Source organism: Candoia aspera, chromosome 2, assembly GCF_035149785.1.
Source record: "Candoia aspera isolate rCanAsp1 chromosome 2, rCanAsp1.hap2, whole genome shotgun sequence".
Lineage (NCBI taxonomy): Eukaryota > Metazoa > Chordata > Lepidosauria > Squamata > Boidae > Candoia > Candoia aspera.
The window spans coordinates 113,339,406-113,349,675 of NC_086154.1; positions in this window are offsets into that span (position 1 = coordinate 113,339,406).

The window sequence follows — 10,270 nt, forward strand, 5'->3', positions numbered from 1 at the left end:
AGCTCTGGCGTGGGCTGGTCCATGAAGTCACAAAGAGTCGGAAGTGACTGAACGAATAAACAACAAAACCTTGACCTAGTTGGTGATACTGAGATGTATCCAAAAAAGTACCATCAAACCATGTCACAAGCATGGGAGAATTCTTGCTGTCTTGTTCTGCTTATAGAGTTCATGGAGGTACCTGCCTGTCACTTTGTCTGACCTAGTTAGGAAAGAGCCGTGGTCTAATATAATTCTAGTGTTACCTTGATCCTTTAGATGGGGAAACCTTTTTCACTACAGGTTATATTTTCCCATTGTTTATGGAGTACATAATGGTAGAATCACTGCATTCACTGACTGGATTTACATTTTAATCCATAATGGGATTTGTTTAGTTTTGGCTACCGTTTATATTACCCAGGTTGAATTGCTATACTGTACATTTATTTTAATAACGTAATAATATTTAGATTGAATATTACCCTTTATTTACAGTTCTCAAGACATTTTATCAAGACTGGATAAAAAATTAAAGTTATGTAGAAACAGGACTACCACTTTCATCTGGCCAACAGCTAGAAAAGGATAGTCCATGTGTCACAAACATGTCCTGCTGGCAAACTCTGCCATTCTGATTTACCAGCAGAGGAGAGTCTGTTTCTTTCAAACTTGGCTTCCTCCCTGCCAGATTTCCACCTTGATCTGACTTGAAGACCTTGTGCTGGAAGAAGGAACTCTGTAACTAAGGGCTGAGTGGAGTGTCTATGTGCACAACAGGAGACTCCTGTTCATGGCGCAACCCTGCTATCACATTGACAATTAGGTCAGCCTTTTTTTAAAACACCTGTTTAAAAGAGTGAAAGAGTGTTGGATACATGGCTAAAATCTATATTCGTGGTTAAAAATAGTTTGATAAGCATGCTGTGGGTTACATGATGCAGCAGGAGTCTCTCTCCTACCACCACAGCATGCAGCGTCCTACCTTGTGTCATCTGTTCAGCCCAGGTATAAGGGGCTAAAAGCTGGAACCCACACAGAGTTGAAATCCAGAGCCTCTGGAACGAACTCCGAGAGATGGTAACCCTGCATTCAACATATTATCAATCTGAAGATATAAGAGACATTGAGAAATACGTCAACAGTAGTCTAGTCTCTCCAACTCTTCTTTCTCTCTCTCTTCTTTTTTTGTTCTCTTTCCCATCAAGATGATAGAAATATTCACATGAAAATATTAATTTGGACTTTCTCTGATGTGCTACAGATCTTCCCAGTACATTTTATTTTAATATGAACCAGTATGGGATACATACTTTTTTCCATGCTGAAGCAAATCCTGAGTAAATTAGTGGCTGGATTCACACATCATATGAATGTCTTTGGATGATCTTGGCATAGTATATTGTATGACCCCAACCAGTGTGTAAATTCCTTCATTAAATGTCCCACAGGATCTTAGCCCTGTTATTCTCCATGACCTTCTGTGGAATCTCCCATCTGGACTTGGGAGGGTCTTGCCCGTATGCTGTGCAGATGTCCTGTACACAATGCCAGCTACTTGGTTGTGTCGTTCAGTGTATGCTGTTCCTGCCTGCATCTTACATCCTGCCACTATGTGTTGGACTGAGGCCTCTGCACAGCCTGCACCTTGGGTCCTGCCTAGTGTGATAGACCCCTGCTTCTATGGATCTGGTGCTTAGTGCCTGTTCTTGTGCTGCTATGATCAATGCCTCAGTGCTGTCTTTTAGTCTAGCCCTTTCCAGCCACTGTGTGTGTATGTGTGTGTACACACACACACACACACACACACATTCTCTCTCCCTTAATCAAACTTTCAAGATTTTAATGGCAAATATAACATGCTAAGTTAAAATATGCTATGTATTAAATTTTAAGACTAAGGCATTTGGAATCCATGAACATGTTTTAAATCTGCAATAACAAGGTATCAGCAGTGACGGGTGGGAAGGTGGAAAGGCCTAACCCTAGTCCCAGTGGATTGGGCTGGTAGGCCCTATTAGGCTCAGGGGCCAGAATTTCCCTGTTCCTTGAGTTAAAGGACTTAATATGGCTAGGCTGAGAAAGGCCTGGAGAGCTGCTGCTAGTCAGAGTAGGCAGGGAGGAACATGAACTGTTTGGTAGAGTAAGGTAGCCACCTTTACCGGCAGGAGTTGAGCACAGCAGCAGCAAGGTTACAGGATAGTATAGCAAGACTACATAGTGCTTGGTGTAGCACTAAAACAGCCCTCAATATGTCAGTGGATAATGTGTGCTCTTACCAGTGTTGAAATAAAATTCAGCTCCCAATGCGGTATAAAAGTAGAAATAGAATGAACCGTTTTACCCTTTGACCAGTTCAGACAATGTATTTGAGTGGTTCAGAGGCAACCCACAATTTTAAAAGATCATCCCTATAAACTTGCCAGAACAAGGATTTATCATAATTACATTTTTGAAGATACTGAAAAATAAATAATTAGTTCTAATAAATTGAAAGGGCACAGTTCATGAACCAACTGGCTTGTATTTAAAAAAAGGCTGTACAACCAGAGCTTTTTCCTCACCCACTCTGAATCTGGGATGGCCCATGTTCTTCTCTGAAGCATACAGCTGTTTTCCATTTTGTGTCTGAAAGTGGCACATCTTTATAAGAACTGTATTACTTCTGTAAGAAGAACACTCTTTGAAGTAACTTGAGCTCAATTATCCATGTTGCACGATTCAAGCAATGCCTCCAATTTCCAAAGGCATATAATAATCAGAACTGTTGTAAAGAGGTGGAAGGTTACATTTCATATCCAGCACCACTTCTAATTTGAAATAGTTGGGTAAAATTGGAAGCGGGGCACGGTGGAGGGGAAAGGACTACCACCTGGAGCTCATTACAGTTCAGCAAAGAGGGATACATGCATCAGGGAAGAGGTGACTACACACTTTTCAATTCTCACTTCTTCCATAGATCTTTAAAAACAGCTCTTGAATTTCATTTATGTCCTACCCTAAGCAAAGCTCAACTGTTTTGCCTCTCTCCACAAATAAAAAAAATGTTTTTGGACTACCTCCCCCTTCTCTTTTAACTTCATCAGCATAAATCAGAGCTCAAAAGACTTAGCTAAATGACCCATAACTCAAACCCAAACTTTGCTTGTAAAAGATGTCATAGTTGGTCTGTTACATCTCCAGCAGAAAGAAGAAGGTAGCATGTGACATAAAAGGCTTTTTTTCTGAAATCCTAAAGAATTAATGCCAGCAGACAACAGAGGGCTGAACTGGGTGAATTATAGTTCTCCAGATATTGTTGAACTACAGTTAATTGTCATCCTTGTCTTGCCAATGTTTTAAAAACTATACAATTAGTATCTTCTTATCTTAAAATTAACGCAACATATATATGTACAGTATGTATTTTGGATATCCCAAAGAATATTCAATAATAGCTTATGATCATCTTGAGGTTGGAGATGCATTTTGGGACATTCACTCACACGATTTGACCTTGTCGTAATATTACCATACGTGGTCTGAAATTCATAGGATAGTTGACATGCTTAAGAGCAATTGCTGATTGTTGTAGTGGAGTATTTCTTTCTGGATATATTCCCAGTATTTGAAGTGTATTAAAGTATCAAGAAATATGGATTCTCTATGTATATACCCTTATAAAAATACATTTACATTAGGCTTACAACAGTGCCATTAAAGGAATAAAGGATTTTCAAGCAAACTTCAAATTTTCCTGAGAGTTCTTTTACAAAATTAATTTCCAGGCTTCCCCACTTCCTTTTATAATATAAAGTTTGTATCACCTATAGTATTATTACTGTTGTTAATTGAGATCATCTATCTATCTATCTTTGGAAAATAAATTTGACACTTTTATTTTTATTTATGCTATGTCACATGATAATATAATTTTTTTTGGTTTCTTTAATAAGCAAAAAAACAAAACAAAACAAAACCCTCCAAAGCAACCAAGCAGAAGTATACCCAACTTGATTCAACTTAGTTTTATATTCTTTGGTTACTTCTATATATTGAGTATGCCACCAAAGTGGGGGGGAGGGCAAGGGGAGGCAAGTGATGAAATGTTAATTGAGATGCAAACTCTGCTGCTTATCTACTTGCATGTGACACCATGACACAAGTATGAAAGGGAGGAGCATCTGACATTTCACCATTTTAACATCATCATGGTTAGGAATGGATGCCATGCGGATTCTAGAGACTTAGCAGGGGATAAGATGAGCAGCATATGTAATTTGAGGTGGCACAATGTATTTTGGAGTGGTTCTTGAGAATCTGGAAAGTATGTGAGGTCATCCTGTGAGGAAGATAGCAAAATATTATATGCAAGAAGAGTTTAACAGACCTGCCTAGACAGGCCTCAGGAAAGTGTTTCCCCTTCATCTGTGCCCTACATCTTGCACAGGTCAGAAATCCAGAAAGATGCACTTAACAGACATTCTTGGCTTCTTTCTCTATGTACACTATAAACTTCTTCAGAAAAGGGATAAGCGTCTTTTTCAGGCAAGGCTCCACGATACAGGATATTGTTTGGAACGGGCATTTTTAGACTTTACTGGAAAAGCATCAGAGAGGCTGTTTGAGATCATAAAGCATACAGAAGCTGGTTATCATGATAGCTTTCAAACTGAAGGAACATGAAGATTGTTTATAATGTGTTTCTTAAAGACCAAATGGTTTAAACAGTAGTTGGGTATTAGTAACTACTAGAATTGGGCAATATATTTGGAATTCTGACTTTCGTGGAACAGCTCTCAACTAAATAAGAAGTCAGCATAAGTTCAGGGACTCCATCAACCCTGTACAAGTCTCCTGTGCCTCTGTGTCATGGTATTGTCAGAATCTGTGGTACTGTGGCAATATTTGGTAGTAATTTACTTTGGAAAATATAATTATTTTAAACTATTTATACAATGAAACTCAACACTTCACACATTTGGGGTTGGCCCTATAATTAGGCAACCTGAAATTATTGCTTTGATGGCCTGAGGGGCATCAGAGCTGTATTAGAGAATTGAGGCTGGCTTCTGAATATGGAAAAGGCATACTTTCTTCCATGATCTCAAGAAGTAACATCTTTTTAGGCTGGTCCAATTTAAACCAGAGGGGTTTAGATGCCCATTATAACATCCTATCTACAGAAATGGAAGAAGATTCTTGGTTTTTAGGTTTAAAAAAAGACTTATTGGGCATCTACCCTAATGCAAGATATTTTACTACAGATCAATAAACTAAACTGTAAACTTCACTGAGTTCCTTTCATCTCTGTAGTTGTTGAACAGAGAGAGCGCACAATATTTAAAATCAATACTTTTTCATACACTTCTGCTCATTAAAGCTTGTTTGAGCTACTCTTGAGCTATGTGTAAAGGTGCTTAACATCAAAAGAGAAAAATACACAATTTAAAATTAAAGGTACATTCTGGCTAATGTAAAGTTTGTACCCCATTAGAGTGCAGAAAGATACAAATTCGGCATATACTTGTTTCCAGTCCTAAAAACAATAGATTTTCCCAATCATCCACATATATCCATATCTATCCATCATTCCCTTTTGGGGTAAGCAAGGCAAGGTTATGTAAAGCCAAACCAAATAAATAAATAACTGGAGGCAGAAGATAAGTGAAATGGAAAGGACATTCACACCCCGTACCTTTATATCCATGCAAATCATCCTTGCTTCCAATATATCCACACCCCCATTCTTAAATTATATGTTGTTCTTTAAACTTCACTTCTCTTTCTGAGGGTCTCATCAACTCCATCTAAGCACAACCTTCTTTGTCATCTGTATCCTCTCAGTCCATTCACTCTTCCTTCATATATTGTAGGCTGAGCTGGTGTGCATAAGATCAGAATTAGAGAGCTGTGGGAGATTATTCCCTCCCAGCCATATCCCCTTAGATACTTGCACCGCACCAGAATAGGACTGGGGCTTGGGGATGAGGATTTGCTCTGGTGTGCAGGAATTCTTTCTCTTTCTCTCTCTTGCCTTCAAGTTCCAGTCTGGAGTGTTTATGGTACTCTGAACTGAGGATTCTGTGGGGGTACTGCCATTTTTCTGCCCAATAACCTCACTATCTGAGCTGACAGAAGTGGCCTTGGACTTGATGTTGAGGTCTCCTACAAAGATAGTTCTGGGGATTTCATGATGGAACTGGATCGGTTGGAGCTGTTCAGGGCTTCACGGCTATCATAGCAATCATGGGTCTGCCTCAACTTCTTACTGGCCCAGAACATGGCATGTCACAGTCTGGATTGTTTTTCCTACTAGGAGAGTCTCAGTGGTTGAACTTAGATCTGTTACCTTGTAAAGGTCAAACCACTTCTTGTTGAGTTTTAGGTTTGTAGAAGCTACCCCTTTCCATAGGAACAGGGGTCATATTAGAATGAGCTATACCCAGAGTGTGATGGATTCCAAGGGGTTTCAGAAGACTGGAGACTTTTCACTGATGTAACTACTGCTTCTGAAGATTTGGCTGCTCTGTAGACAAAACTGGTCTCCCTCAGAACAAAGCCCACTCAACAACTTGGCATATGTTTCAGCAGAAGGCAATGAGACAAGTTGGGAGGTGACTAGAATGCAGAGGAAAACTAATTTCCAATCTGATCAAAGCTAGTTAGAACTCGTTATGAAGTCTACTTGGTGACAATGATGGGGAGAAAATAATCAGTTTCTGCAAGATTCCATTTTATCACCCATACTATTCATCTATATGAAGCTGCCAAGTGAGATCATTTAGAGCAAAATATTCTCAGTATGCTGTATCTCTCCTTTTCATGAGTTCCAGATGAGGAAGTGGGATTGCTGAATCACTGCAGGATCATGGTAATGGATTTTGTGAAAACTGAAGCATAATTCAGACAAGATAGAAGTGCTGTTCATACGTAATTGATGGGATTCAGTGTGTTTTGAATGTAGTTTGAAGGTATTTCTGGATCCATCTTTGACATTACATGCAGAGTTCAGGCTGGTATTGTAGCTAAAGCACTACTTGGATAGACTCACAACAGTAATCCATGCCCTGATATCTTCTTCTTTAGATTACTGCAATGTGGTATACCTGGGGCTGCCCTCGAAGGTTTAGAAACTTGAGTTAAAACCAAATGCTGTAACCAACTGACTGGAACTGAGTAATATAAAAACATCATGCCATTTTTTTATGATCTTCCCTGTATTTGCCATCTTGTATTTATATTTTATATTTATATTTGTATTTTTGTATTATATTTATATATATTTATATTTATATGTACATTTGTATTTTTAGTGATATTTTTATTATTTGTAAACAACCCAGAGTCATTGTATACAAGCTGAGTAGTCAAGAAGTTCAATAAATAAATAAATAAATTTCAGTTCATTTCCAGTCACAGTGCTGATTATAGGACATGTAATGTTTTTTACAGTTTAGGATTGCAATTTCTGAAGAAATCCTTTTTCCATACATTCCTACCCATACCCTAAGATCATTTTAGGAGGCTTGCTCTGCATGTCCTCCCATTAATTAATATGTTTGTATTAATTGCTTAACCATTGAACTTTTATTGTAAACTACTTTGAGATGTTTTTAAAAATAGGAAACAGTATAAATACATTTTAAATAAAATAAAAGAAATATATTTGCTTTGCAATTCCAAGCTCATTTATTCTCTCTGGATGAGCAAACCACTTCTTTGGACTGGTCACTCCCTTTTTTTCAATCCACATTCATTTAGTGCCCACATTCTTAACTTTATCTCTTCTTGCTTTACCATACATACTCTTTAGTAATCTGTTCTTACTGCATTTCCACTTTCTCCTGACATACCCAACTCTTACTTCCATACAACGAAGTGTGCAGAAGCATGCTCTCATACACAGCCATTTTCATTGCTTTCAATGAACATTCCTCCCTTGCAGCAGAACATATATTACCCACTATCTGTCAACATTTGTACATTTTAAAATTCATAAATTTCCCCAACTTTAGTAAATGTCCTATCTGTAGTATTCAGATTCATCTATTTACTCTAATTTTTCAAAACTGATATCTAACTTGCGATTGTTCACTCAATTTTCCTTGTCAAACATAAATTATAACTACCTTGGTCTTTGATGCAATAATTTTCAGATCCATATTATTTGTTGCATCATACAGTCTAACATATGTGGAATATCATTTTGATTCTCAGTAATACGACATTTTCTGCAGACAGAAGTATGCACGTATTCATGTCTTCTCCTAATATACTTCTATCACTACAAACATGTCTTATACATTTATCCATAAATATACAACAATATTGCCCAACTCAATATGTGCATACAGAGGTATGCATATATTCATGTCGTCACCTACTATAGTTCTAATATTACTACAAACATTTCTTGTACATTTACCCACAAATATAAAACCCAGAAAGCATCACAAATCTATACTCAGTTTTGAACCATTTGCTAAGCATTCCATTTATTCCCATGCATGCCTTACTTCCATCATGTACCAGTTATTGCATCCAGCAATAACCAATTCCATAGTTACACAAAATATTCCATAATTCCTATTAACTTTATCATATGCTTTCTCAAATCAACAAGCAATAAATTTATTTTGTTTTGCTAAAAAGTATTATGTGAAAACATTATTGGGTTCACTTGTCTAATTTAGAATCCTGCATATTTATGAATTTGCTATTCATTTTTTTACTAAAAATGTACACAAAGTATTGGAAACAAGAACTAAATTTAGCTGCTAATCAGTTAGATTAATCTGTTTTAAGTGTATTCAGAATCAATGCTTCTGGATAGTTGACCAGATCTTATATATAAAAGTTACATAAGATTCTATATGTCAATATGTATGTGATTTTATATGTAAATAAGATCTTACATAAGTAATGCTATATATATGCAAATATGATCTTAGAAATGGGACTATCCTTGTCTTCCACTGAAGGCATCTTCCACAAAAATACCTCTGGTAAGAAACAATTGCAGCAAAGAAAAGCAAAGAAACTGCTGCTTTTGAAAACATTGCTTTTACCTATACGCAAATGCATCCATATTTCATCAAATAATTAATAATCTAAAATCATATAATTAAATGTAGTATCCTTGGGCAACAGGCCTAGAAATGAGACAAAAACCCTCAGAGCTCTACTTTATAGATAGTTTAATCCAACTTCTCTAACTAAGGTTAGCCATTCATAAGAGTCCAGTATTCAAATAGCTCCACTTTTGAATTTAGGACATTGGCGGGGAACACTGCCATCGTCCTGATGTTGCTGGCGTTATTTGCCATGGTTGCAAATAATAAATCAGAGTAAGAGTTCTACACTATCTAGAAGACAGAGATTCCCAATCCCTGTTCTAAGAGATCCAGCAGATCCAGCAACCCAAACAGGCCATCATCTGGAGATGATACTTAGTTTTGTATTATCTGGCTGATCCTTCTTGAGAATAAATTAATAATGATAGGCCTTGTTCCACATCTCATTTACTGATTGGCAAGGGTCAGCTGGCTGGCCAGCCACGGCTGGTGGTGGTGGATAGCTTTCTGTATCTCTTTGTTGCCATCTAGGGGTCATCCGGAATCCTGCAGCCCGGATATGGTAAGCCTAATGGTGGATATTGTTAAACCTGAAAGGGTCGGGTCCTGCCCTTGATGTTTCTCATGTCCTGAGGTTGGGGAAGAGAATTCTGAAAGCGGTCAGGACTGAAGGCCGCTGGACACCCGCAGATCCTCCTGCGTTTCCCCCAAAGAGAGCTTTGGCTGGAGAGAAGCGCCGCTCCTTCTCACCAATACACACGCGAGAGCCGAAGAGGCTGCCTGGCGCGGTCGTGCGGGAAAAGAAGCCCGCGTTGGGGGCAGGGGAAGGGACTCAAAGCATTGGCGAGAACGAGCAGTACAGTCGGCCGGGCGGGGGTCTCTGGAAGAGGCGGCGGGCTGCAGTCGTCGACCCTTGAAGATAATGCCCGAGACCACGAACGCTGTGGCTCGTCTTTCACCGAAGTGAGCCCCCCACCCACCCCACGCTCCTGAGTGCAGCCAAGGAGGACGACTGTTCACCGGCATCCGCCCCCAGCTGGGCTGCAGCTCACGGCGGGAAACCGGGGGAATTCAAAGTCCCGCCGCTTCGTCCTACCCTCCTCTGAGTCGAGAGCCGCGGCTGCTTTCCCGCTATGAACGTCGCCCTGCATTTGGGCGGGAAGTTACGAAGGTGCTTTGGCCTCACTGAGTGTCTCGCCAGACGGGACGGGAAAACAGAAAAGAGGACGACCTGC